This window comes from Panthera pardus, unplaced genomic scaffold, assembly GCF_024362965.1.
Source record: "Panthera pardus isolate Hobbes unplaced genomic scaffold, ASM2436296v1 HiC_scaffold_12, whole genome shotgun sequence".
Taxonomy (NCBI): Eukaryota; Metazoa; Chordata; class Mammalia; order Carnivora; family Felidae; genus Panthera; species Panthera pardus.
In genome coordinates this window covers 1728532-1748815 of record NW_026526677.1, presented here as the reverse complement: position 1 = coordinate 1748815, position 20284 = coordinate 1728532, and the positions used below count along the sequence as shown (strand labels likewise).

Genomic DNA, 20284 nt, shown 5'->3' with positions numbered 1-20284 from the left:
TGCCCTGTTTTCCATTGCTAGCTTCCTGTTCATCGAGCTCTGTTACCAAGGAAGGGGGGGGGCGGTGACAGAGGAGGGTCCCTGTTGGCTGTCCCCTTAGCTGCTTGTATCCTGCCCCCTCCCCACGGCCCTTTGGGGGCTGACCCCTTGCTCAGGCCTTGCACCCCAGCCCCTGCCGGTCTGTTCATCCCATCACCGGCCCCCACGGGTGGTCTCGCTGGTCCGAGCTGCAGCCTAGGTCTGCCCCCGCCCCCGGAGGGTGAAGTTTCCTTCCTGGAGCCACAGGCCTGGAGCCTCCAGTCCCCATTGCCCCCCATCCGAGGGTGAATGACCTCACCCTAGGACGTGGGGCAGAGGGCATGTGTGCCAAGAGTGGCCCCCAAGGGACACGTGGCTATTTGCAGTTCGGGAGGCGGCAGAGATAAAGCCACTGTTTTCCCAGCGGGCACAGAGCCAGAGGGGGCCGAGGGGCAGCCTGGGGTCAAGGTCAGGCTGCTGCCTCGGGCCCCCCTCCCAGGCTATTGTCTGCCCCCCATCCCCTCTGCGTGGAGCACGGGAGGAAGGGCGGAGATGGTTGCACGGCGGCCCCCACCCCCACGGACCCTGTGCTGCGGAGGCACGGGCTCAGCAGCCCCCTCCCTGAGAGGGTCCCACATGTGCGATCCCGCCATAAGACAACCTAATTAAGGCCAAATTTCACGGGCCCTGTGAGTTGGGTGGGCATGGCCCCCTCGGAGGGGCTGCCAGCTGAAGACAGTGCGCGGATGTCAGTGACAGGCGGAAGGAGGGTGGCAGGCGCTGGAACAATGGGCTTAAGGGCTCACATTATACGCATGTCACGGGCAAGTGCTTGCGGGGACTGTGGGGGCTGGGTGGGAAGGGAAGGACATCTGGACGGGATCCGGAGGAAATGGAGCTCAGACGTCCCACGCCTGCCCACCCCGAGCCACCGTGGGCACGGCGGGGGCGGCCCAAGGGGCCCCCAGACTTCCTGTTCTGAGCTGGGTGCCGAGCCCCACGTCCAGCCCGGGCTGGGTCTTCCCTGGGGTCAGATAGGAAGAGGCTGGCTGGAGAGCCATGGCCGCCCAGCTCAGAGTGATCCCACGGGTCAGCACGGGGCCCCAGACATCCCCGCTCCCCCGCCATCCTTCATGAAGCTGTCACCCAAGAACGCGCTCCAGACGTGCACTCCTTCTGGCTCAGGCCCCAAGCAGGCTCCAGGCTCCCCCTGCCCCCAACGCCCCTTGTGCACACCCTCGGCCCATCTGCAAAGGCTGGCCCGGGGTCCCCAATTCCTTCTGCCCACACCACCCTGCTGTGTCCTCCTCTCTGGCCCGGGGCCGTGGCCGCACCCTAAGGAGGCACGCAGGCGTGCGCGCGACCGTCCTGACCTTTCCCCAAACACCCAGGCAGCCCCCCTCCGTGCGCCCAGGGCGTCTCGGAAAGGGTGCCCCACAGATCCGGCCAGCCAGCCCTCTCTGGGTTCTGCTATCCGTGCTCCAGAGAAGGCGGCCCGATCCGTCATGGCCGACAGCAAATGGCCCATCACTTCCAAGGTGACAGCAGGGTCTCCACGGATGGCCAGGGCTCCCACGACTCTGGGGGCAGGCATGCATCTCAAAAGGGCCTGGAAGCCCTACCTCCCCACAAAGAGCAGTGGAGCGGGGCTGGCCAGCCTGGCCGCCTCCCCAAGAACGCTTCGCGCAAAGAGAAAACGGGGAGGGGGCTGAAGGAAGGAGACGCCTTCAGGGGCCAAGCGGAAGGTCCTGGAAAGAGTGATTCCCCCGGAAAGGCCTTGCAGCTGACCCCGGCCCCGTGGGCCCAGCTCCTGGAAGACCGAAGCTGACCGCCTGCTGGCCAGTCTGGGTGCAAGTGCTGATGTGGCCTGTCATCCTCCCCGCCACGGCTCCCCTGTCATTCCCCGCCCCCCACCACTCCCCTGGCCCCCAGCCCCTGTGACCCACCACACGCAGATCCCCGCTGGGGTTCGTTTGGACACTAGGCTGACCACCGTCCCAGGGAGCAGGAGTGGCCAGCCTGCCCCTGGGGGGAGCGACTATCTGGCCCAGTCCGGAGCCTCTAGTCCTCCTGGCTTCTGGTCATTCCAGACTGGAGGAGCCCCAGGAGACACTGCCAAGCGGCCCTGGACGTGAGAGGGCGTGAGCGGGGTGCTCTGGCCTCCAGGTGCCGGGAGCGGGGTGTGTTGTGCCCTCGGGGTCCCCTCCACCAGAACTACCGGGGCTGTGACAGCAGGGAGGACTCAGAGAGACATGTCTCTAATACAATTGATGTTTTGGTGACAACCGTGGTCCTCTCAGCCACCCGCTTGCTTGGGGGCTCCAGGCACCTGGCCCGAATGGGTCCTTTGTCCTCATGATGACGCACGAGGGGGGTGCCCTCAACACATGCATTCTGCAGATGAGGGGACCGAGGCAGATAGGTGGCGGGGTATCCCTGAGCTCCTGTAGCCGCTAACGGGCCACTCCAGGATGCTGGCTCCCACCCCACGTGACACCCTCTGTGTGTGCTCGCGCATAAGGCCACACAACCCACCCGCCACAGGGGGGTCGTGCACCGGTGAGAAGACAGCCCTAGAGTGTGAGGGTCAGGCTGTGGGGCAGGCACAAAACAGCAGAAGGAACTTTCTGGAAGGCGAAAGGCTTCTCCAGCTGAACCTGCCGAGGAGGGCAGGCCTAGCTGTCTAATCCCACCTCCCGCCACCCCACTCCCCAGCCCAGGCAGAGAGGGGCCTCGTGTGTGGGCTCTGGGCTGCACCCCTTGGGCAAAGTCCTGGGACACTGACCTCGGAGCTCAAACAAGGCCGGTGGGGCTGGGCCCCCCTGAGGGCCCGGGGGTCAGGGTCAGCGAACACTGAGTGGGGAAAAGGGCACTGTGCCTGCCCCGGGGGTGAGTCCTTCGTGCCGTGTCTGGCCGCAAGGGTCCCCTTGGTTGGGGAGAGGGCCCCTCCTACTGTCTGCTCCCCACAGCACCTACCAGTCTTTACAATGTGGTGGCGTAGACGTCCTGTGTGGGGACAGGGGTCCTCTGTCCCGTGCCACACACCCCCAGGGAGACTCTTTCTCTCTGAAGGGGACCCAGCCCTTGAAGGCATCTCAGGGATGTGGATAAGCAGGCTGTGCGTGCAAGCCCTTCCTTCTAAGCGGGGTGGGGGGGCGTGCTCCCAGGTTCCTGTCCCCCACAGGGGTGGGGGTTCCCGCGAGGCCTCAGGTGGAGGGCAGGCCGAGGCAGGACACAAAGTGTCAGGTATTCTGTCTCCACGTGGCCCCCCGGGGCCGCGGACTCCACCATGAAAAATGCCGCTGTGGGCGCCTCCCCAGGGTGGAGTCTGGCGGCAGGGAAGAGCCTCAAAGCCAGCTGCGGCCAGGTCAAGAGAAGGGGTGTGTGGGGCCGGTGGGACAACCTCATCCCGGGTTCTGAACGCTTCTCAGGGCCACCACCGGAGCGCTAAGCCTCTGGTCCCTGCCTGCGGCTCGCCTGCGAGCAGGGCTCCGTGTGCAGGCGGGACCGAGCTCCTCTCTGTCCACATCGTCGCCCCCGCAGTGGCCATGGGCATGGATGCCCCGTGGGAAGGATGCGGCTGCGTTTTGTTCCAAGAGGAGACAGAGGCCTCAGCCCAAGGGCTGTAGGGGTGCGAGGCCCTGAAGCCCAGTTCCAGGCCTCCAGCAGGGCCAGGGAGGGGGTTGCCCCCGTCCCCTTCATTGCAAAGAGCAGAGGTGGGAGGAGGAGGGGCCTTGGCCCCCGCAGAGCCCCAGGCGCGCAGGAGAAATACCAGGGAGAGGTGGGACCAGGAACCCCCAGACACCCCCAGACATCCCTGGGGGGTGAGGCCCCTCTGGACCTGGTGCTGCGCTGGGGACAGGGCCACCTGCTGAAGGAAGGCCACCTCTCAGACCTCAAGCCACCCAGGCTGCAATTTGCCCGGCTCGGCGTGGCAAGGGGGCTGCCGGGCCTCCAGAGCTGAGTGGCCGGGTGGCTGCGCTGAGCCTGCTCGGGGAGGTCAGAGGCCGCTGGGGCTGTGAGACCCCGGGCGCTGCCTGCCCACCGCTCCCTGGGGATCCAGGGCAATCAGAAAAGCGCCAGCAACAGTGTTTATGTTCAAATGACATTTTTTAAGAAAAACAGCCTCCCCCAAATGCTTGACCCTGAGTCTGGAATGTGGAGCTGCAAACAGCTGTCCCCTCCCCAGACCCTGCACAGCTCCCTGGTTGTGGGTAGGGGGCTGGGGGGTGGATCCTGGGGGACACTGGCCATTCGCGCTCAGGGCACGGAACCTGGATCTGGGCTCTGTTCCTGGTCTCGCCGTGTCCCCCGCGGGACGCTGACACCCCCTCGCAGCAGGCGGGACCTGTCACCCCAGGCTTGGGGTCCTCGGACATTTGCTCCCGTGTGGCTCCTGCGTGGCTCCTGCGTGGCAGCCCCGTGCTTCTGCTCCCACTGGGGTCCCAGCCTGTGTCCCCCCTCGGCCTGCAGCCTGCCCATACGTCTCCACCCTCCTCGGAGCCCCCACCTCCGGGAAGCCCTCCAAGGAGCTCAGCAGGGTCTCCTCCTGCAGGGTGGCGGGCAAGCCCCCACCCCCACCCTGCCCACAGTGAGGGGCCGTGCCTTCTTGCCCACAGGCAGAGGCTGGATCGGTGGGTGGTGTCACTGGAGAGTCCCTGGGGGAACTCTGGGGCCCCCGCCCCAGATGATTTCCGGAGCCTGTCCCCTGCCACGTGCCCATTGGCCCTTGATCCTCCCCTGTGGCCCCTGCCCACAGCTGGGTGGCTGGTCAGAAGGCTGACTGGGCCGCAGGGAGTCCGCAAGACGACCTGGGGCCGACCCGGCCCAGGAGCCTGCTTTCCAAATGTCACCTCAACTTTCCTCTCCTGCCCCTGGGGTGTCCCTGCCCTTCCTGGAGGAGGCTCTCGTGTGCCCACCGCCAGGGGAGGTGCAGGGACCCCCTACTCAGGCCCTCTCGCCCGCCTGTCAGCCCCTCGCTGCCGTGCACCTGGTGCCTGGTGCAGAAGAGCTTCCCCTTCCCCCTCCCTCTGAGGGGACAGGCCTGGGGTCCCTGACGGCCTGCTGCAGAGGGGAGGAGGCGCCACGGCTCTGCCCCCGAAACCCTGTGGCTTCCTGTTTCGCAGCCCACAAAGCACTAAAGGCCGGCAGGTCCTGGGACATCAAAGGCCCGGGGAAGCTCATTGTATTGAATTAAGTGTAAATGAACCAGAGGCATGTGGCTTACATTTCCCACAATTAGGCCTGTTCTGGGAGGGTTCCCAAGATGAGGATAGGCAGGAAGGGAACGGCCCCCACCTCTGCCCCTTGCCCCTGAGGGGCCAGCGGAAAGCCCAGGTTGGGGCCTAAAGAAGTCCCTGGAAGAGGACCCCACTTGGATCCCCAAAGAGAGCGGACCAAGGGCCAGAACTTGGGTTGGGCCGGCGCTGCCCACACTCTGGGCCCCTCTGCCTGCCAGGCGGGCAGCCCTAAATGCTCGCCGGGCCCAGTGCCCTTGGGGTCCGGGGTGGCCTCCAGGACCCTCTCGTGTTGAGTTTCGCTACCCTGCGTCGAAGGGCAGTGGCCGTGCCGAAGGGCACCCAGCCTCCCGTGCGCCCAGCACCCGCGGACCGCCCCGGGCACGTCTGGGGACAAAGCCAGGAGCCCCAGCCTCCTGGGCCCTCAGCCCCCAAAGAGTCTTGTTAGGTGGGAGTGGGGGGCGGGGTGTAAGGCACCTACAAACAGACCCTCTGCCCGCCATCCCCCGCCCCCGCCCGTGGGTGCCGACTGCTTCTCGGTGGTGGGAGTGCCGGGTGTCACCACATCCCCAGGCCCCACTGAGGAGGCTCCAGGATGGAGTGAGCCCGGGGGTGGGGGGGAGGTGGGGGAGAGTGAGGAGGCCCAGAAGTCAATGACCCAGGGGATTATCTTCTTGGGTCTCTGCACACAGTGTCTCATCTGCAAAGTTGGCTGAGCAGACGCCAGGACCCAAGGGTCGAGGAGATGTGATAGGCGCCCCCCCCGCCCCCCCACGGCCCCCTGGCTCCCCATGTCTGCCAAGCCTTGCTTTCCAGGTCAAAATCCAGCTCTTTGGGGCCCGATGTCCAGGGGGCCTCGTGGTCCCTGCACCCTGCCCACGCCCCCCCCGAGCACCCTAGCTCGGCCGAGGGCCGCTCCCTGTCCCCCCGGGGACAGCTCCCCTCACAGTGTCCCTGAGTCCTGGGGACACCTCTCTCCCCTTGGATCAGAGCCCCCCTGTGTGGGCAAAAGGATTTTCTGCTTCTTTCTGCTGAGGATCAGCCTGGTCCTGGTGGGGACAGCTGTAATCTCGTCATCCTGAAGTTACGCCTCGGCTGGGCCGGGCATGACTTGGTCTACCTTAGGTCACCAAAGCCCTGGGAGCCTTGCTCGGTCCACTTGGGGGAGGGACGCCTCCCTCGGGAAGGCCCTGAGACACCAGAGAGGGGGCGGGGAGGGGGGTTGGGGCCGGAAGGCGAAGCCGTGCAGGGCAGGCTGGGGTGGGAGGGAGGGGCGGCGTAGGGGAGGAGGCGCCCCGAGCCCCCCTCGGCCCCTCCGAGCAGCTGCTCGGCTTATCCGGGCCCATTCCCCCTGGTGTGAGTGTCCACCATAATCAATCATGGAGGGCTTAGCCCAGGGGGCCGGGGCAGACCTGTCAACCAGCTCCAAGCGGCAGGGACAGCTGCTGTTCCAGAGGGTTCCCAGGGGCCAGACCCACCAGACAGCAGCCTCGGCCCCCTCCTCCAAGGGGCGCCCCCTCAGAGGACCCAGACTGCAGGGACAGAGGGATGAGGCCCCGGTGCCCCGGGTGAGACGGGAGACGGGGGCCGTGTAAAGAGGCCGCGGGCTCCTGCCTTGGGCTCCAGAGGGGCCGCCAACCGATGAGCTCGGTACATCGTGGACCCCCAGCCTCCTGCCTGGTGCAGCGAGGGCTGGAGCCTGGACCCCCAGCAGCCTGGGGTCGAAGGTCTTTGCCTACGTGTGGAAGGAGGGTGGGCTGACTGATGGGGACAGCTGCCGGCCGGCCTCTCCACCGGACAGGGCTCCCTTGTCACGCTGGGCCCCCGGCGGCCCCATCCGTCACGGCCCACCCAGGCCCCCAAGTCCATCCTGCTATTCCGCTAATCCTCCCGCCGGCTTCTTCCCAACACTCGGGGCGGTTGGATGCATTTTCCAAATTCCCGGGCACCGCTCCTTCCTCCTCAAATTCCTCACCCCTCGCCCCATCCCCGCCATGGGAAAAGGCCGCCACAGCCCGGACACAGGCTCTGTCTTGGGCCGCACGGGGGAGGAGCAGCTGGCCGGCCGGCAGCTGTGAGGTGTGGGGGTGCCAAGGAGAAGAGCCCAGATTAGGGGGGCGTCATGGGAAAGCTGCAAGGGAATGCTACCCAGAGCCCCTCCCGCTGGCAGCCCCATTCCGCCCCCTCTGTGGAGAGAGGCAGATGGGGCTCCCAGCCGGGGCCACTGCATCCCGCTAGCCGCGGGCTCTGCCCGGAACGTGCACCTGCCTGGGCTGTGTACCTGGCTCCAAGCACGGGTACCAGCTCACCCAGCCCTGGCACCTGCTCACTGGGACGGGGGACAGGCCGGGCCAATCCCCAGACCCTGGCCGGCGGGCTCCACAGAGGGGGAGGGGCTTCCCGCAGGGCACGGCTTCCTGCTGGAAGGGGCCCGAGGGTGGGCTGCCGGCGGGAGAGGGGCTGGGTGGCGCCAGCCAGGTGTGCACAGGGCAGGCGCCTGTCAGTGCAATCTGGGATCCCCGGGTCCTTGACGTGCCCAGGAGGCTCAGAGGACGGATTGTCCCCGGGCTCGGCCGGGGTGTAGCCACACGGCCACAGGGTGACGGGCCCTGCAGACAAAGGGCAGGTTTCCTGTGGGGGATACTGACTGTCCACCCTGGGCCTCCTCTTGAATATCCCTGGGGCTCCTCTGGTCTCTGTCTGTTCAGAATGGTACAAGCAGCCCTTTGTCGCTGGACGGCAGCCGGCGTGGGCTGCACCGATGCTCACATGGTCGGGGGGTGGGGGCTGTGGGCCCCCTGCGGGTCTTGAGCTGGGCCTCCCCGAGGCTGGCGGGCCTGCCCTTGTGTGGTGCCGGCCCTTCCTTCTCCTGTCCACTGGACATTCTTCAGCAGGCAAGTTCTCTTCCAATTTTTCCATCCCCTTTTCATGATAAAAATCAGAATTCTTTCTCTTGTCGGCTGAGATGGAATCCCAATGCGCTGAGGCCCCAGGCGTCCACCTGAGTTGATTGAAGCTGGCCGCGGCCTCCTTCCTGGGCCTCGTTGCCCTGAGCGTCCATCTCATGCTTGCCAGGCTGTCTCCAGGCTGTGTGCACAGAGGGCCTTCTCCCCCTGCCCTGATTCCTTCTGTGGGCCACCCACCCCCCAGGCCGGCCCGGCCAGTTCTGGTGCTTCCCCGTGACACGTGCCCCGAGGCTCACCCACAGCCACAGCCCGGGCCAAAGCTCACCGGGACAAAGCAGAGTGGAGCGGGGCAGCACTGGAGGGCATGGGCTGGGACAGCGAGGGGTCAGGGTGGGAGGACAGGAGGGATGGGGCTGGGCAGGCAGCTGAGGGACCACAGGCAGGTGCTGAGGTTCTGGAACCCAGCCGGCAGGACACCGTCCCAACTGGGGATGCTGCCTGGGGGTGTGAGTGGAAGATTGGACACCCCATCCCTATGACTGCTGGTGCTCCCATCCCCATGACTGTAGGTGTTCCCCATCCCTGTGACTGCTGGTGCTCCCATCCCCGTGACTGCTGGTTCTCCCATCCCTGTGACTGTAGGTGCTCCTCATCCCGTGACTGCAGCTCCTCCTCATCCCGTGACTGCTGGTGCTCCCCATCTCATGACTGTAGATGCTCCCCATCCCCGTGACTGCTGGTGCTCCCATCCCCGTGACTGCAGCTGCTCCCCATCCCTGTGACCATAGGTGCTCCCCAGTCAACCCCTTCCTAGAGCACCTGGTTTATTGTAAAATTTCACGTGGCAGAATCAGCCACGCTCACTGCTATAAGGGGGCAGTGCCGTGGCACCCAGCACATTCACGTGGCTGGGCGGCGCCTCCCGCCTCCCCAGAGCCCTTTGTCTTCCCAAGCGGAAGCTCCTAGGACACGCCTGGCCTGCTCAACCCTCACCCCGGGGGGCAGACAAGCAAGGAGGCAGTTCCGTGTCATAGAGGAGCCATCCGAGACACAGAGATGTCGGCCAGTCTCCCCGAGGTCCCACAGAAAGTGGGTGGCAGAAGGGCACCCGCTGCGTGGACAGACGGGGGACACGGCAGACCACCAAGCCGACCGTCGGCTGGACGAGGCCCTGGCCCGGCCACCTCCCTGCCGGCCAGAGGGTTGGCCGAGCAGCCCTGACAGCAAAGGGGGGCTCACCTTCCAGCCTCCGGTTGTCGTTAGCTGCTCCTGGGTGCGAGGGGGCCCTGCCCCCAGCAAGGGTCCGGGCTAGACCGGGGCACCTGGGCCTCATTATCCTCAAGCTGGGGTCTGAGCACCGTGCAGGGGGGCAAAGGGCTGCCCGCCCCCCACCCCCCCAAGCCAGCACTTTGGGGCCTTTGCCGGAGTGGAGCTGAGCCAGGCTCCCCCCCGAGCCCGAAGGGGCATTTGTGGGAGGCTCGGCCCGACAGGAGGGTAGGCTGCAAGGATGGGGGTGGAGGCCACGTCCGGGTCCTGTCTCGACACTGTGGGGTCTCTCTGTCCTCCCCTGCTGTGACCTGGCCACCGTCAGTGCCCTGTTGCTGACAGGTGGGAGAGATCAGACCACCTTTCCCACCGGCCCCATCCTGGGAAGGACCCTCCTGGCTGCCTCCCCCCACCATCTCCCCGAACCCCAGGAAGCCTCCAGCACGCGATGGAGCCGGCAGGTTGCCGAGGGGACCCTGGAGAAGGCAGCCATGGCCTGGCATCCCCAAGGTGCCCCAGATCCCAGCTCTGCAGCAGCAGGAGGCTCGGGGGTCCCCAGGGACCCCCTCAAAGTGCATTCCAGCAAACACCTTCAGGTTACAGGGGGCCCACTGGGCCAGTGCAGGAAGGGGTCACCATCTGGGGTTGGGCCCCTAGCATGGGCCAGAGCGAGCCTCGGGGCTCCTGCCGCACATGGAGCAGAGGTCTTGAGGGAGGATGCTCAGCGCTGGGCTTGGGGACAGAAGCCGGGGGCCCTGGACCGGCTCGAGCGCCAGTGCAGAGGGCTACCCGTGCACCCCCATCCACTAGTCCTGGAGCTGGGGAAGGATCCCAGTCCCTCCTGGGCGACCACAGGAATGTGCAAGATGGCTGCTGGGCGGGGCGGGCGGGTGGGGCGGCCTCCGCGGCTGACCTGAGTGATGGGAGCACATCCCGACCTCGGCGTCGTCACCTCCGTGTTTATACCCACTGAGCAAATATACACTAAATGAGGCACAAATGAGCACGGCCAAAGGAACGGCCGATTCTGTCCTTTCTTCTTAATCCCTTTGGCTTAGGGTTTCCCCGGCCTGGACAGCTTGTCCGAGGGGAACGCTGCCCAAGGGCACACGGGCATCCGTCCGGGGACATTCAGGCAGTGACCAATCCCTGGCCGCCCTGGCGTGCACCCTGCACCGTGGGCCTTTTCCCAGCCGGCCGGTGTGGAAGCAGCCACTGTGGGCCCTCGAGTTTTGGTGAGGTGGTCAGGGATGGGCTGTGATGGAGACCGGTGCACGGCCACGTCCGTGGGTGAAGGAAGAGCCCGGGCCAGGACGGAAGACATCTTTGCTGTCCCCTCGGCCACAAAAGCAACTCTCTCCCCCAAAATCCCAGCACCAACCAACCTGGAGACCACCCTGGGCCGGAGCCCAGCACGGCCGCCGTCGCGCCTTGGCCGTCCAGCTCAGGACAGGTCAGTTCCCGGATGTCTGAGGCTGGGCCTCAGGGTCCAGCCGGGGCGCAGGAGGGCCAGGTGAGGGCCCTCTGTGTGCTCGGAGAAGGCCACCCGGGCCGGCTGGGGCACCTCCCCTCGGCAACCGTCACCAGTGGAGAGTTCCAGACCCCAGCTCCGGGCTGCAGGGTACCCCAGCCCTGCCTGGACACGGCTGCCCTGCCCTCCAGCCCCTGCAGGCTCTGGAGCCCCGGCCCGGGAAGGAGCTCACCCCCGACCTTAAGCAGGAAATGGCCCGTTTCTTCCCATCCTGGCTTCCCAGGAGGCAGAGAGCAGGGCCCTGCCCCTCCTGGAGGCTCCCGGAGTCCCAGAAGGGTGCCCTCCGAGCAGACGAGCGCGCAAACCCCCAGCCCCCACTGGACGAGGAAGTTTGTGGGTCCCGCTCACAGCCTGGCCAGCCTTGGGAAAAGCAGACCTCATCGGGAAAGAGCCCTCGTGCCCCTCACCCTAATCCCTGGCCCCGAGCCCCATTGGGCTGCAAGCTTTGACTTGAGCAAACAATCAGCATGGGTTGACTAGCTGGGAAACCTGGTCCCCACCTCTCCACCATGTCCTGCCCCCCAACCGGGTCCTGAACTCCATGATGCATTTTCCCGGGGGGCTTTCTCCAGACGCCATCGCGCTCCAACCCAGGGGAAGGGTGACAGGGCTGCTGTCCCCTCCCATAAGAGGGCAGAAGCCCAGAGAGGAGAGGGGCCAGCGGGTTGGGGTCCACGCTGGCCTGGATGGGGTCCTGCTCTCCTCACCCCGAAGGGAGTGATGGGCAACACCACCGTCAAGTGGAGGGTCCTGGGGATGGAGCCGGTCCCGGTCTGGTTTTCACGAAGGTGCTTCCATATGTCTTCTGGTTGAGTGTCAATGCCACTTAGCCTGGCTGGGCTGCCCCTCGGCCAAGTGAAATGAGGGCCCCTGCACTGGGGCACCCACCTCTGGCCACGAGCAGAGTACCTGACCTGTCCCCAACTCCAGGGAGGAGGGCACTCAGCCCGTCCTGGGGACAACCGTCTGTGCAGACCCCTTCCCCTCCCTCCTCCCCGTATGGCCTGAAGACGCCCCAGCCTTGTGGTGGGGACAGCCACAACACTGCTTGCCCTCCCATCCCACCAACCTCCGAAATACGGACATTTGTGCGTTCAAGGTCCACATCTGCTACTGGAGGGAACCCCTGCCTGCCCCCCTGCCCGCCGCATGGCCCACGCCTGCTCCGGGCTGCGGGGTTCCGGAGTGTGCCCACTGGCACACGTGGGGGTTACAAAATGGCGGTCCGTCTTGCTTCCCTTGGCAAGAAAGACACGCCGTTTGGCCAAACGGATGCCGCTCGACCTGTCTGCAGCCCCCTGCCCAGCTTCCGTGGCTCTCTCCCCCAGAGACTGGCCCCCGACCTCCTTCCTGGGCCCTCGCTCCCGGCCCCCCGCCACGGGGACACGCTGGTGATACAGCCACCCCCCAGGACCAATCGTCTGTCCTCCGTGCTCACCCCCGTACCCTCCTCTTTTTCCAAATGTACACGTGGCCCCCCTGAGGGCCTTCCCTCCTTCCCCAGCTCTCCCACCTGCCCTGCCCGCCTCATCCAACCGACAGCTTCTCTCTGTCCCGTGCGTGTTCTCCATTCTGGGAACCCTGTGTCTCCTTCCTGGTCCCATCTCCCACCGCAGCCAGAGGGTTGGCGGGTGAGATCAGGCTCGGATGAATGTTGGGCCACGCAGGTCGTGGCCTGGGGACCTTGCTGACCAGTTCCCGAAGAGGTCCCAGGAGGGGGTGGCCGTGCAGGTAGGTGGGTGGGTCGGGCTGGGGGGCCAGGGGAGGAGGGTGTTTCTCTGTGGAAACGGTGGCAGGAAGGCCCGCACCCGGGGGCTGCCAGAGCCCGCCCTGGGCCCTGGGGGGGCCGTCTCCTTTGGAACCGGGCAGGGCTCTGTCTGGCCGGGGCAAGGAAGCGGCTGCCCCATCTGGGCGTCAGCTTCCTGCTGTGACACAGAACAGCTGAGCGCCATAGGCCCCACGTCGCGGTGCCGGGCACGTGTCCATCGTTCCCCTGTTACGGTATCACCGTGGGGTCCCCGCTGTGGCCTGAGGACCGCCCTGGAGCCTCATCCCAGGCCTCAAGGAAGCCCAATGGGACTGGACCCGGGGGCCCAGAGAAATGTGGGGGGACTGGGGATCCAGAAACAACCCGACACGAGCCAGGATGGCCAAGGCCTTACTTGAACAGGGCTTCCCATCCCAAGAGACATGCTGGCCAGTCGTCCGGATCCAGCCCCGGGGGCCCGCGGCCGCCCAGCGGTTTCCAGGTGGCTCTGGGACGCCCCTCTCCTGGGGGGCCCTCTCTCTGTAGCGGGACCAGGGCTGGGCGGCCATGTGGGGAGGCTACCTTGGCGACTTTGCTTCCCTGCTGGAAGGCGGGAGGATCTCGAGGAGGGTAGGAAGGGCCGGCAGGGGGGAAAGGTCCGAGAGGAGGGTTCTCAAGAGGGCAGGCGGTGTGGCGGAGCACGAGCGCGAGGGAAAATGGCCGTGCCCCTGGCACGCGGTGGGTCCCGGCCCGTGGTCGCTCCGGAGGCGTGCCCCACACCGTGGCCTTGCCAGGCTGCTGCGTGTGGAGTCTGGAGAAAGTGCTGACCCGCCGAGCCCAGAGGCCAGGCTCAGAGGGGACAGGAAGGAGCTTGCTGCCCACATGGGCCTTGCACTTCCAGGGCTCCTGGGGACGGGCTTGCCCGGTCACTCAGGCCGGGCTGACGGCCGTCACCGGAGAGAGGGTTGAACGTCACCCTAGTCTGGTCTCCCCGTCCCGATCCCTCCCGCCGCCTCCCCGTCGCCTCCTCCGAAACCCTGCCCAGCGGCAGCACCCCTCCCTTGGGACCAGGGGGAGGTAGAAAGCACAGAAGACCCCCCTGACCCACCGGCCCCCGGGGCACCTTCCCAGACACCCCCACCCACCCTGCATTGCCTCTGCCCCCCGGTTTCCAGGGCCCCACTCCTAAGGGAGGAAGGCTTGACCTCAGGGCTCACGAGCTCCCGCCAGCCCCCCGGACAACAAGGGTCACGCTGGGCAGTCCTGGGTGGCGCAAGGCTACAGGGAGGGGTCTCCGAGGGGCCAGGAGAGCGGTCCAGAAGCAAACCGCACAGATAACGTCCAGGAAGAGGGGGTTGGTGGGCGGCAGGCAGAGCTCGGAGTGCCCCTGCTGCCCTCTCTGGCCCCGCCCCCGGCCGGTCCCTCTCTGGGGGTCACAGGCAAGTGAGTGGGCAGCAGGGATGTGAGGTGAAGGGCCACAGGGCCAGGCCGGAGGGTGTGCTGGGGCTCCTGAGAGAGGAGAGGGGAAGGGCTTGGGAGGGGTCATGGGCCAGAGGCGGGCTGGGTCGTCCCAGGATTCGGCGTGAGGCGGAGAGCTGGACCTTGGGGTACTGCGTCGTCGTGTGGGCCTGGAGGGGGGGACCCAAGCCTAATGATCCCCCAAGGGAAGTGGGATGGGAGTCCGAGAGCCCTAGAAGGACAGGGCTGTGGAGGAGGAGGACACGGGCGCACAGAGGTGCCGACCAGGGTCCCGCTCCTTCCTGCCAGGATGGGGACAGACCAAGAGGGGGCAGAGTCACGCGGGGCTGGGGGGTGGAGTGGAGCTGGGGGGCTGTGCGCGCAGGTGGTGGGACGTACGGTGGGGGTGGCCACCATGCGTGGGGGGCGCGTCCAGCGTGGGTGAGGACACATAGCCTGGCTGGCGTTGAGGAACAGAGCCAGTAGGACCCTGAGCCCGACTGGCTTTGGGGTGTAGGGTCCCTGCCCGAGCAGCTCTCCTGGTGTGGGTGCGGCCAGGGTGAGTTGAGCCTGCCGTAGGCAGCCCCCCGGGCTAGCCGCCCCACCCCCACCTCCGGCCCGCCGCCCGCCCGCTTGGGGCCTTCTGGATTGCATCAGATGTCACAGCAGTCTGGCTGTGACATAATGAGGCAGGCCGGGGTCAGCGGGGTCACCTCTCGTGGCCCCGATGTTTGGAAGTCCCCAAATCAAAATGACCCAACAGACGAGCTCGAGACTGGATTTTCCAAGCGGGCTCCTTCAATTACCCGGAGACAGGAGTAGGAGTGGCCAGGCCCCCAGGCCCTTTCCATTCCTGCTTCCCCCAGATGGCCAGGCTGCGGGACCCCGGGACCACCTGGGGTCCAGAGTGGGGGTGGGGGGCCCAGCCCGAGGCTCCCTGAGGCTCACCTCTCCTCGGGCGGGGCCCACCTCACTGCAGTGGATGTGAGCGGGGCCTCCTGGAGCCGGCCTTGCACACGAGACAAAGAACACTAGGCACAGCATGAGCCCGTGCCAGCCCTGGGCACCCGCCACGCGGTCAAGGGGCCGGGGCAGCTCAAGGAAGCTGTTGGGAAGGCATTCACGGCACCGTGGGGAGGGGGTGCGGGTCGCACAGCTGGCCCCCCGGCCCTCATTCAGCCTTGCGTGAGTAGGACCTGACGGCCGTCCCGAACCATCCCTCCAGGTGCTGCTTGGGGGAAAAAAAAAATACTTTTCAAACCACGCGCTGAAGACTTCAGCATGAAAATTTAATGTCAGAAACCCGTAATCTCTTTCCCAGAGATAAGACACAGCCCCGAGAGGAGGGGCAGACCAGATCCCTCTAACCCAGAGAGCAGACGCTGGCCGCTGGCGGGGGAGGGGCAGGCTGACAGTGGGCTCAGCAAGGCTTGGCCTTGACTAAGGGGCCGGGCGGGGGTGCTCCAGCAGAGGTGTCCACACGATGGGCATCCTAGAACTTTCTGGAAGTGCTTGTCTCCTACCCGCCCTTGGGGTGGACTGGCCTCTCCGACGCTGGGACCGGACATTTCTGCAGCCGTGGAGGCTCAGGTGTCCCGGTGATGCCCGTGGCTTCCCCGCTCGGGCTCTAACTTAGGCCTCGAGGCTCCCGGCCTACGTGCACGGCTCAGGTTGCCGACAGCTGATCCGGGAGGGACAGCTTGGCCATCACCACACACACGACCTCTGCAAAGCAGCGTCCGCCTCCCTCCGGGCCAACAGCGCCGCCCTTGGGGAGCCCACGCACGCACATTTGTGCTTCCAGCCACGTCCTTGAGGGACATGGTCTCCTGCTGGAGGGAGACCCTGCTGCGGGTTCCATATCAGCTCTCAGCCCCCCGGGGGCCAAACCGGGCCTCGGGGTCTCTGAAGTGCCAGCCTCAGCAGGGGAGACGTGGAGGAGCAGAGGGCCCAATCCAGGCTGGCCTGGCTTCCCCAGTGGTGCAGATAACACACTTCTAGGTGGTCCCCAGCAATCCCCACCAGGAATACAGCCTCCGCCTCAGCCCTTCGAGAACGCCCAGGCCCTGGGTCCCGGGCCTCCCCTGACCCGGTCACTGAACGGGCTGCGCAGGCAACCCTGGAAGGTGGGTGCCCCTTGGGTGCGTGGGTGCCAGACCCCGAGCTCTGGGCCGCATTCCAGGGGAGGGAGTGGTGGGAGGAGCCGCCTGGTGTGGGGGCAGGGGCTCCCTGGGCGGCAGAGCGCCACCGGCCGCCTTCGGTCACAGTGTGTGACACGACTGCCCTCGCCAGGCAGCTGCCCCTGGGACTCTGTCCTAGTGAGCCTCCACAGCCCTTTTCTGCGTGACATCCGAAGGCGGGGCGGGGGGGGGTAGCTGTGACAGGGTCTCTGGGTCCTCCTCTTAACGGAAGGAGACCTGGACGGGGGCGTCATCTGTCCTGTGAACCTATGGCCCCAGAGCCTCCAGAACTTGGGTTTCCAGTGGCCCAAGCCCCACTCTTGACAAACTCTCACATCCCGGGGCACCTTGACCCCTGGGGGTACGTGGCCACCTCGCCCCAGCTCCCAGCTCCCACCCCCCGCCCCCCCCCCCCCACCCCCGGGGCACGTGCCCCTGCGAGGCGCCCTGGCAGGGACAGGACAGGGGCACACATGTCCCAAGGTGGGGCTGGGGCAAAGCCAGCCTGAGAGCTTCTTCTCCCAAACTTGGCGGTGTCTCGGAGGCTGCCCCCCTCCCACCCCGAGGGGACGACCAGGAGTCCGGGGGCCACTCTGTTGTGGGCTGTTTGCCGGCCCCTCCCGGCGTTGCCGTGGCGACGACACGGGGCGCGGCCAGGAGCCATACCTCAGAGGTGACTAAATGTGCCATGCCGCCCGCCCGTTATAGCGCCCGGCGCCCTCCCGGGCCTCTCACACCTCGGCCCCCGGCCCCCGGCCCCCAGCAAGAATGTTCCATGAGCCCCGTGGGCAAGCATGTGGCCCGGCATGCCAGGCCAAGCGCGCCGGGCCGGCGCCTGCACCCCTCCCGCCCGGGCGTCACCCGCCCGGCCCGGAGCCTGCCGTCTGTGCTGTCTTCCTCACTGCTGTCAGGCCCCAGCTTCCTGGGGTGAGAGGCTTCCTGTGTTTCCTGCGTTTCTATCTGGTCTGTACAACCGGACCCTCTTCCTGCCCTGCACCCCAGCAGCCCCGCACTGCACCCCACACTCCGTGGGCCACGCTATGGGCTCTGCTCAGGGGGCAGGGGGCGTGACTGACTGCGGGCGTCCACCCGGGACCCACACTCCGCACGCCAGCCCGCGGGGGTCCCCAGGGCAGGGAGGAGAGTGCAGGAGAAAGTAGCCTATGTCAGGAACCGGGGCTGGCTCGCGTGCAGCCAGGGTCTTTGAGTGACCACAGTGTCCCCTTCCTGCCCGCCCCCTCCCAGGGACTCTAGGGGCCTGGCAGCCTCCCCAGCCTGGGGTCTGGAGAGCCCCGCTCAGCAGTCCCTGGGGAAGCCCGAGGTCAGGGGGCTCAGAAACGGCCATTTCGGCAGGACCCATCTTGACCGATGTGGACAGCTGCGCCCACCCCCCCCCCCCCCCAAAGCTATTCCGGTCTTAGCAGGAGTCAGGGAGGGCCGGCATCCAGGCGGGCAATACGATCTTTCCAGATAAAGGGCATTCCTGGCGCCCTTCATCACTCTCCTCGGGCAGCTGTCGGCTCTGCTAACCCCCTAAGCCCCACAGGAGACTCGGAGCACAGTTTTCCCATTTCGGACCAGCCAAGGGGCCAAGGCGGATTTAGGAGGGGGTGAGGCGGGGGGGACAGGGCAGGCAGGGGATGTTCTGGGAGGTGAAGACAGGCAGGACCGGAACAGCAGCTGGTCCTAATCCCACGGGGGCCTCCTTCAGGACCGGCCCCACAGGGCCCCTTGCCTGTTTTTTTTATTTTTTATTTTTAGGAGGTACCTTCTAGAACTCGTGGTGCCCAGTCCCAGTCCTGGGGGCACACGGGAGCAAGCTTAGCACGGTCACGTGCCAGGTCGTTCAGGGTTGCAGGGGAGACCTGGTTGTGTGTGCGTGTGTGTGTGTGGGGGGGGTCCCAGGTCCTGGTGTCAGAGCCCTGGGGACACGGGACCCGGAACCTCAGTGCTGCAGTTCTGTGTACGTGTGTCCACAAGACACAGCCGTGCCTGCACCCTGGCTGGGGCCGGGGTCCCTTCCCTGCTGGGCAAGGTGGCTGGGCTGCCCCTTCCTTCACACACCTCTCGGTGGGGGCTCCAGGAGCACGAAAGGGTGGGAGGGGGAGGTTCACCGGCTGAGACAAGGGACGTGCCCCCTCTGGGGGCTGAGGGGGGCACGGAAAGGAATCAGGTAACTGCGGCTTGTTTTCCTTAAATGGAAGAAAACCCAGCAGCGGCATCAAGCCCTCATTTGGTCCGTCGGCCTCTTGAAATCGGGCAGGGGGTCGGGGTGGTCCCCCAAAGCCGGGGAGCGGAGCAGGGAGGGGGCGCCGCGGATGCCAGGGCCCGGCCAGGAGACAGGAGGCAGCACTGGGGGCGGGGGCACGGGGACCGTCCTTAAGGGTGAGATTGCTCAAGGCCCGAGCCAGACCCTGACGCCCTGCGAGCCCGGAATCATTGGAATTCTTCGTGAACCGGCTGGCTCCGGAGTCACAAGCAGCTCGGGGCGGGTCGACCTCAGGGCCTCCTGTGCTCCCCCAGGGTCAGGGGCCAGCACGAAGGGAGGTTTCTGTCCTCGGCCAGCAGGACCAATGGCATTTGCAAGGACATGGCGTGATTTGGGGCCTCACGGGGCAGTGACTGCGGGTTCGCTGTAGGGTACGTGGCGCCCGCTTCTGGCACCGCCTCCTGAGCCTGGACAATCTCACGCGGGGTTAGACACCCCACGAGCCTGCCCACAATATGACCGTTGGTGAGCCCCAGCCTTGTGAGCTCTGCCACACCGTGGCCGTGCGAGGGAGCTCACCCCCCCCACCGCACGCCATGCCCAGCAGGGACACGGGATGTGGCAAGCCACCCCGGTGGGCGGGGCATAGAGACCGACAGCCATGGGGACAGAGCCCCGGGCTGGCACTCCAGGCCAGGGCACACCCGGGTGGAGAGGAGGGCCTGACGCCAGGGGCCAGGGGTCCTGGGAGCAGAGCCCTCTGGCCCCTTCGTGGTCCGTGTTTCAGACAAAGAGAGAGGAGGCCACGGCCAAAGGCCTCACAGGCTCGAGGTGGAGACCAGGAGCCCGGCCCCAGCAGCCCTGCAGCAGGCGTCCCTCCTGCAAGCCCCCAAGCCTGCTCTGGGTCCCGGCATGCTGTCCATGTGCCTGGGAGTGGCTGTTGTCTGTCTGCCCGCCGTCAGGAGCTAGGTGGCAACAACAGGAACCCCTCACCCCCGGGGCCGCCCCACGTGACCCCCTGACCACGATGGGCCCCTCGCACCCAAGGTCTCCATCGCCTGCCGTCAGTCGGTGCTGTGGCCTCGGAAGCAGGGTGCTCTTGGAAGGCCACAAGGGCAGGAACGTTCCCAGCTGCCCTGCCACCTGGGCCACCACCCCCGGGGCCCCATGGGGCCTTTACGGCAGACCCCAGCACACCTCTTGCCCCTGCCCTGGCTGGCTTCCCTAGCCAGCCGGCATGTGTTCTGGGGGCCTTCGATCTGGCCTTTAATGACCACCCCCCACAGCGGTCCCCCCTCGTGCCCTGTGGGGGCCTCATCACCCAGACTCCCGCACCGGTGGTCCTGAGCTGGGTGCTTCTTTCCGAGCTCTCACTCCACTCAGGGGACAAGAGGACGTTCTTGGTGGTACTCTGGGCCCAGGGTCACCTGGGACCTCCCAGGCCTGATGGGAGAGAGGAAGCCCGGTCATCATCACTCAGGGTTGGTTCCAGGTTGAGAGAAGCCCAGGATGTGGCCCCAACTTTAAGGGCCGGGGGCTACACCTGACCTTGCCGGCTCGGCCCGGGGAGCGGGATGCTCTCTGAGCATGGCTGGGGGCTGCGTGCTCCTCCGGGCACCCTTGCCTTCTCTGAACCGGCCAGCAGCTCCTGGCCACCTAGCGTCCAGGCCCACTCCCCAAGGCTGTCCAGCGGGAAGGGGCCGGCCTCTGTCTGGCCAGGATGTCTGGCCAC

The 20284-nt window shown here is 66.5% G+C and overlaps 1 protein-coding gene across 1 annotated transcript in view; it reads left to right on the top strand.

Moving 5' to 3' along the window:
• Positions 1-10723: 10723 nt before the first annotated feature.
• Positions 10724-20284, top strand: part of PRR33 (proline rich 33) — a 63724-nt gene continuing 54163 nt past the window's right edge. The window contains 1 exon segment of the mRNA XM_053899314.1: positions 10724-10880. The gene's annotated coding sequence lies outside the window, so the exon portion shown is untranslated.